This window comes from Carettochelys insculpta, chromosome 5 (assembly GCF_033958435.1).
Source record: "Carettochelys insculpta isolate YL-2023 chromosome 5, ASM3395843v1, whole genome shotgun sequence".
Lineage (NCBI taxonomy): Eukaryota > Metazoa > Chordata > Testudines > Carettochelyidae > Carettochelys > Carettochelys insculpta.
In genome coordinates this window covers 56,897,516-56,904,936 of record NC_134141.1, presented here as the reverse complement: position 1 = coordinate 56,904,936, position 7,421 = coordinate 56,897,516, and positions in this window count along the sequence as shown.

Here is a 7,421-nt window from a genome sequence, read left to right as displayed (position 1 = left end):
AGGTCACAATGATTCCCAAGGATTTGCTCAGGGAGGAATATATCACTCAATTTCAGTAACTCAGGCTTGATAAAGGAAAGTACTTACAACGTGAAGGAAAATATGCTGAATCTAGACTTTCAGAAATATAGAAAATGAAAATATAATAGACCTGGGAAGAGAGAAAACCCTTTTACAGAAATCCCAGAAAGAGCCCAGAAAGTCAGTCAGCCTAGTGAAAAGGGGGTATGTGTGGACCGATATCTCCACTGGCTACCAGACTATGATGAATAACTGGGATGGATTCATGTAATCATACACAATGTGAGCACACTGTCAAATGTAATTGTGCTTCATTGGCATCATATTGCTGTAAAATGGAGGCGGGCAATAATTGTTGCAGTGGAGCACTCCACAAATTTTGGTAATGGTCATGGGCTGGCTCTGGGCCCCCTGGAAGGGGCAGGGCCTTGGGCAGAATGGGTGGGACTGGGGACTACAGAGAAAGAGTGTGAAAGTGGAACACTTTGTGTGTGAGAGACAGACTTTGTGACCCAGATTGAGTGTGTGCTGCAGTGTATATCTGACAGTGATTATGTGCATGTGGCACAAATTGGGTATGTCAGACAGTGACACAGAATGTGTGTGCTGACTGAGTTTCTGAGAGAAGCCACCCTCTGTCTCTTTAAAGGAAATCTGTCCTGCTCTGCACTCCTGAGACACTTCCTATCCATGCTTCAGAGGGGAGCAGTTGTCTCTCCCCCTCTTCTTCATCCCTGCTCTGCAAAGATGGGGATACAGGGCCAGAAGAGCATCCTGACTTCAGCACTATGCTCCCTCCTCCCCTTCGTCCCCCTCTGCACAGCTAGCAGGAGTATCCTAGGAACAGCTCAGCTGCAGATGGAACAAGGTGTGTGGGGGAAAGGGCAGCTAAACATATGCTGCTGGCTGTAAGTATGCACCTCTGTTGATCATCTGTGTGGGCCAGAGAGAAATACATCCGTCCCCCGAGCATGATTTTGCCCACTCCGGCTGTAAATGAATCTTTCAAAGGTGCCTCAGGTATTTTTCCTCCTTCACCCATCTAGACATATACCCAGAATAAGATCTTCATAGTAGAGGTTCATTTAGAACCTAAATCTACCAACAGCTAAAATTTGTCTCTGCTGCAGAATAAAAAGAATGCTATAAGGCATTACAGCAACTTGTTGTTTTTTTAAATTTACAACATCCCCATGTGTTTATTTACAAAAATTACCACTTCCTAGGAAATTGTAGCTGTCCATTAATTATTTTGAATTAAGACAAGATGTGTTTTCTTTAGATTTCTTAAAAGAATACCTTAACAGAGAAAGCTTCCTGCTTTTGATGTACTTTAAAAACATTTTGCGTTTTTTACTAGCTGTTGTTCAAACTCCTTTTTGGCTTTTCTTATTATATTTTTTGCACTTAATTTGACAGTGTTTATACTCCTTTCTATTTTCCTCACTAGGATTTGACTTCCACTGTTTAAAAGATGCCTTTTTATCTCTCACTGCCTGGAGCCCCGGGAAAGCGGCCACTTGTGAATAATTCAATTCACAGACATTAAGTTTGCGAATCATGAGACTCTACTGAATATCCAATTTCCCTTTTCACATAGTCATGGCCTCTTCCCACTTCCAGCTCTTTCCACTCTCCACAGAGAAGCCAGGACTCCTCTTACCCTCTGAAATCAAGGCCTCTCCTCTTCATCTATGGTCAAGAAAGGAGAGCAGCCAGAGCCAGGGCCCCTGGACTCTCTCTCATGAGAGAAGGGTGCCAGAGGCAAACGACGGAGAGGACTGGCCCTAGGAAAGGTGCCTATCTATACTGCCAATGGCCCTAAATTATTTTGGCCAGTGTTGGGCCTTGACCTCCTTCCCAGGCTAATCCTCCTCCTCCATCATATTCCATCTCTTCTCCTCTACTGTTTCCACCTCCTGATGACTCCCTCAACATCTCATCTCTCCACAGATTGTGCAGTGAAGATCTAGTAGAAGGCAACCAGTGACTGTCAGTAGGGTATGGGACACAGGATCACCACCCGAACAATAGACTGCATGTTGCATTTTAACTCCTCTTTGAAATCTGCTAAATCATATTATCAAGCACTAAGTAACTAAAGCACATGAGCAGGTCCACATTGGGAAATTTACAGCAGTTCAGCATCCCAATACTTTAAAAATTACTGTATCTTGCCCCCTATCAGTAACTCTCCCTGCCTAGTCTCACATGTGCTGCTGAGTGGCCCCAGAAGTTTCTCCTGGAGCATGTTGAGGGTGGGTCATCCCACGTTCTTCAAACCCCAGAGGAACAAGGGGAAGTCATGTTAGTCCTTCTTGGCTTCAGGGTGACTTTCTTCTTTCTTGGCCCCAGCGCTGGGGGGAAGTGGGATAGGAATATCATAAACTCAGTCTTTCTGGTCATTGACAGGATTCAGGAAGATGAGGCACCAATACTTGCAGTTGGTACTGGAGTGGAGATGGGACTTGCTGTGGTGTTAGATATGATGTCACGATGTATCCCACCTCTGGATGCATCCATTACCCACAGTTGTATTGGTGGAGAAGGCACAGAGAATAAGTGCATCACCTCCACTGCATGCTCTTATTACTTTCAACCCAGCCCTGTGCTCCCTGTAGTGGTAGTGCAGCAGCTAACCTTGTGTTCATGGGCCTGGCAAAGGCTCCCCTACAAAAGGATCTCACCAATGCAACCAAGCCCTGTAAACTTCCCTAGCCAGGCCAGTAAGATGGTATGCACTATGTCCAATATGCCTGTATCCAAGCTATGGGAACATGTACACAGAAGAGCCAGCGGCAAAAAGAATAACCCCTCAGCCACAGTGCTGGGTTAGTCAGATGCATGTACTTAATCCTCCTAGTCAGGAGTCAGTAGCATGTTCCCAAACAGACACAAGCGTCCATGGTGAAAATTCTGTGGTCCGTGGTAATTAAAAAAAGAATAGATGAATGACATTATCCCTGCCAATGTCCATCACTAAGTATGGTAATTTCATCTAGCGTTCACTGTACAAGATGGTGGTGTCAAAACTTGGTCCCAGGTTTTTAATACAATTGCAACATTTGAAAATTTAAGCCTCACTTAGTAACTGCATAATTACTTTTTAAAATTGAAGGATTATAGAAAATTAGGGAGAGTTTGCATCTTGGCATTATACATTTTTATAACGTTATTTTTCAAAGCGGAATCATGCTTTGAATTTACTGGAGAAGTCTTAACTGAAAAATCCCTTACATCAGAAGGTTTAAATCTTAAGAAATGTTGAATTAATACAGAGTCCTCTAACTTTCACAGCAATTCCTTGGTTTACTTATATATTAACTATGCTGTTATTCTATATGTATTTCAGAGGACGAGGCACACCACTGGAGCCAATAAGTAGAATCTTGCAAATCTGCAGATATCTGTAGGTGGATGTGGATATATGGGGATCATTTTTGCAGATACTTTTTCTTAATCTCGAACCTAGCAAATTTGCTAATATCCACTTTATAACTATTATAAATTATTGTAACAACAGTCACTTTATAATTTTTTTTAAATCTCTTCATTAATAACTTAAATTTCCTCTAAAAGACCATCTTATTAATATTTTAAAATTCTGTAATAAGGTTGTAGGAATGCAATTTGGCAACAAATCTGTCTTTATTGAGGACCAAACAGTCAAATATATTTTGTATTCCTATAGGTCAAAAGCAGAATAATAATTTTTGTGCCAAAAGGATGGGAGAGATATGGGGAGGAGTCTCTACTAGGTTAAGGTCAAATATGTTACTTTTCAGGAATTTTTATTCCAAAACTGGGAGTGAATGAAATTATGGATTTTAATGACACATTATCATGGTCATTATTTTAGCAACATTAATATTAATTTATTCTAATATTCATTTATGCTAATACATGGACTTCAAAGGTTCTATTGTAAAAAATAGGTCTGTGAATATCCTCTTCAGCAAAATGTAAACTGTTTAATCTGAGATTTTATTTGATTAATTAGTAGGGTGACTATTTGCCCCATTTTGGGTGGGACAGCCCGGTATTTTGGGTGCCATCCCAGCGTCCCGATTTATTTTGCCAAAGGGGCTAATTGCCCCATATTCCACTTTTTTAGTAACCGCCCAACTTCCCCCAGCTGAGGGTAGCCAGATTCAGACCCATGCAGCAGTGCAGCTGCTGCCCGACTTCTCACAGCTGGGGACCCGCAGCCGCACGGTGACACGGCTGCTACCGGCCTCCCCCAGGTGGGGGGAGCCGGAGCCAGACCTGCGTGGTGTTGCTGCTGCCGTCCAGCTTCCCCCAGCTGGGAAGAGCTGGAGCCAGACCCACAAAGTGGCACAGCTGCCACCCAACCTCCCCTGGCTGTGGGGAGCCAGGAGCTTTGCTGGCCCAAATGACCCCCAGCACAGGACATCCACCTCCTGACTCTCAGGTAAGTGATCATACATCCCACTTTGTCTGTGACAGCATCATTCCCATGTCCCATATTTGGCTGGGGGGAAACCTGGTCACCCCATTAATTACAACTGTTCTACTGTTTATAAAATGTAATATGGATTTCACAATTTGGCATTCTTTTGCACATTTTTAAAATCAAGGTAGTAGAAATCAGGTTGTACTGATCAACAGGAATTTGTTTCATTCTACACAACAACAAGTTTTCTAAAATCAAAGGCTTTTGTTTTGGACTAGTAACATACAACAAATGTAGCTAGGGGCAATTCTGATGTATATATAATCATTTTGAAGAGACTGAGACAACAAAACAAATGCAATGGATGATTCAGTATATGAAAAACAGTTGCTAGGATGATAAATCAGACATCTCATCTTCTAAAATGAGTACTCTGCCATAAACGTAACAGCTCTACAATTATACAGAAATACTGAAAACACACTCATGGAAAAGGAAAGATGCTATGGAATAAGAAAAAACAGAGATGATGTTAGAATGACGAAAAAGAACAAAAGGAACAGAAATGAAACACAAAGAAAAACAGTGCAGCAATCAGACCCACTTCATCAGATGCATGAGTAGAGGGGCTGGTTTCAGGGGGTATTTAAAGAGTGGGGTCCCAGTAAAAAGGAGGGCCAGAGCTGACAAGGACTATTCAGTCAGGGTGGAAAAGGCCCATTATCAGTAGTATGTATGAAGAGAGGGAAAAAAAGGTCAGATAAGACAGAGGGGATATGGCCCATTGTCAGTCTAATGTGGAGATGTTAACACCTAAGGCAGAGAAGCTCCTTTTGTAAAGTGCAAGCCACTCCCAGGCTCTGTTTAATCCTTGGTTAATGGAGTCAAATTTGCAAATAAATTGCAGCTCAGAGATTTCTCTCTCCATCTGATTTTTGAAATTCCTTTGTTTCAGGACTGCCACCCTTAAATCTGCTACTGAGTGTCCAGGGAGATTGAAGTGCTCTTCCACGGCTTCTGTACATTACCGTTCCTGATGTCTGATTTATGTCCATTTATTTTTTTACATAGGGACTGTCCAGTTTGGCCCATGTATATTGCAGTGGGGCACTGCTGGCACATGATGGCATATATTATATTAGTAGATGTGCAGGTAAAGGAGCTCCTGATGGTATGGTTGATGTTAGGTCCTGTGATGATATCACTGGTGTAGATATCTGAGCAGAGTTGGCAGCAGGGTTTGTTGCAGGGATTGGTTCCAAGCTTAGAGTTACTGTTTTAAGATCTATAGTGGCTGGTGAGGATTTGTTTAAGGTTGGCAGGCTGTCTGTAGGTGAGGACAGGCCTGCCTCCCAAGGTCTGTGAGAGTGAAAGATCATTGTTCAGGATAGGTTGCAGATTGCCGGTGATGCGCTGGAGAGGCCTTAGGTGGGAGCTGTATGTGATGGTCAGTGGTGTTCTCTTGCTTTCCTTGCGAGGCCTGGCTTGTAGCAGGTGGCTTCTGGGTACCCGTCTGGCTCTGTCAATCTGTTTCCTCACTTCCCTAGGTGGGTATTGTAGTATGAGGAAAGTTTGGTAAAGGTCTTGTAGATGTTTGTCTCTGTCTGATGGATCAGAGCAAATATGGTTGAACCTTAGTGCCTGGCTGTATACAATGGATCGTGTAGTATGCATACTAACCAAAACCCACGGACCACTATACTTATCTACACGCCTCCAGCTTCCATCCAGGGCATATTACAAGTGGCCATGCACATACAAAAATGCACACACATATATGCAACTTGGGGAATAAAAGTTTTCCTTTCCAAAATCACAATACTTTTTCACTAAGAAAATATTGGATTGTAGGTAGACAGTTTTAGGGTTTACAGAAGTGAGAAATAAAAAAGCGGCAGTCTGCCAGAGATAGTCCCTGGTGGGCTGCCACCAATATATTTATCTGCGCCTCCACAGGTGTCAGACAGTCATCACTCTTGTTGGCTGCAAATCGCCATTTGCAGCCAATCCAAGCCTCAGAAAGCAGTGTCCCGGTTCTCACAGCTTCCCACCACTCCTGCTGGGCGCAAACAGCGATCCACGGCCAACTGAAGCAACTGGGACCATGACACCGCTTCCTGCAATTCCCATTAGCCACAAATAGCCATTTGCAGCCACTGAGAGCAGCAATTATCCAATAACTGTAGAGGCACAGGTAAATATATAAGTGGGGGCCTGACTAGGACTATCCCTGGCAGACTAGATCTGGCCCATCGGCTGGTATTTTCCCACCCTAGGTTTATAACCACTTCACAAATGAACCACTAGAGGGGAAAAAATTTAGGAGATCTATTTCTATCCAAAAGATGGCAGTGGTGAATGACATAAAGACAGACAGGGAGCAATGAGACAGCAGGAAAGGAGAAAAAAGAACCAAAAATGGCATGAAAGCCAAGAGAAGAGAGCTTGCTGTCCATCCCAACTTTTACAAAACATTGATTTTCATAGGCCTGTCACTAGCTTTAAAGTGTCCCAAATTTATTTGAAATTGAACCTGTTACCATAATGTCATCAAAGGGTCATCCTACAGACATAGGAAAGTGGCTACCCTTACATAAGAAAAGCAAAATACAGGCACTTCCCAACTTACGAATACATTGACTTACATCCATTTGTACTTCCAACCAACCTCCAGCTCATGCCCCTCCCCGCTGCATGCCCCAGCTCACCTCCCCCAGCAGGGGGGGGGGTGCTCCAGCCACACTCCTGGGGCTCCCCTCCAACCCCTATGGGCCTGGCTCCAAACCCCACGCTCCAACTCCCCCCCCCACTGCACACCCAGGCCTCAACCCCCCACACCCGGCCCCAATGCCCACAGACCCAGCTCCAAACCTCACGCCCCAACCCCCACAGACCCAGACTCAAACCCCCTCCAGCCCCGAGATCACGCACGCCTGCACAGCTGGCTCAGCACGCGCAGGGTTGCAACCTGCCCCCGGCTCAAGCA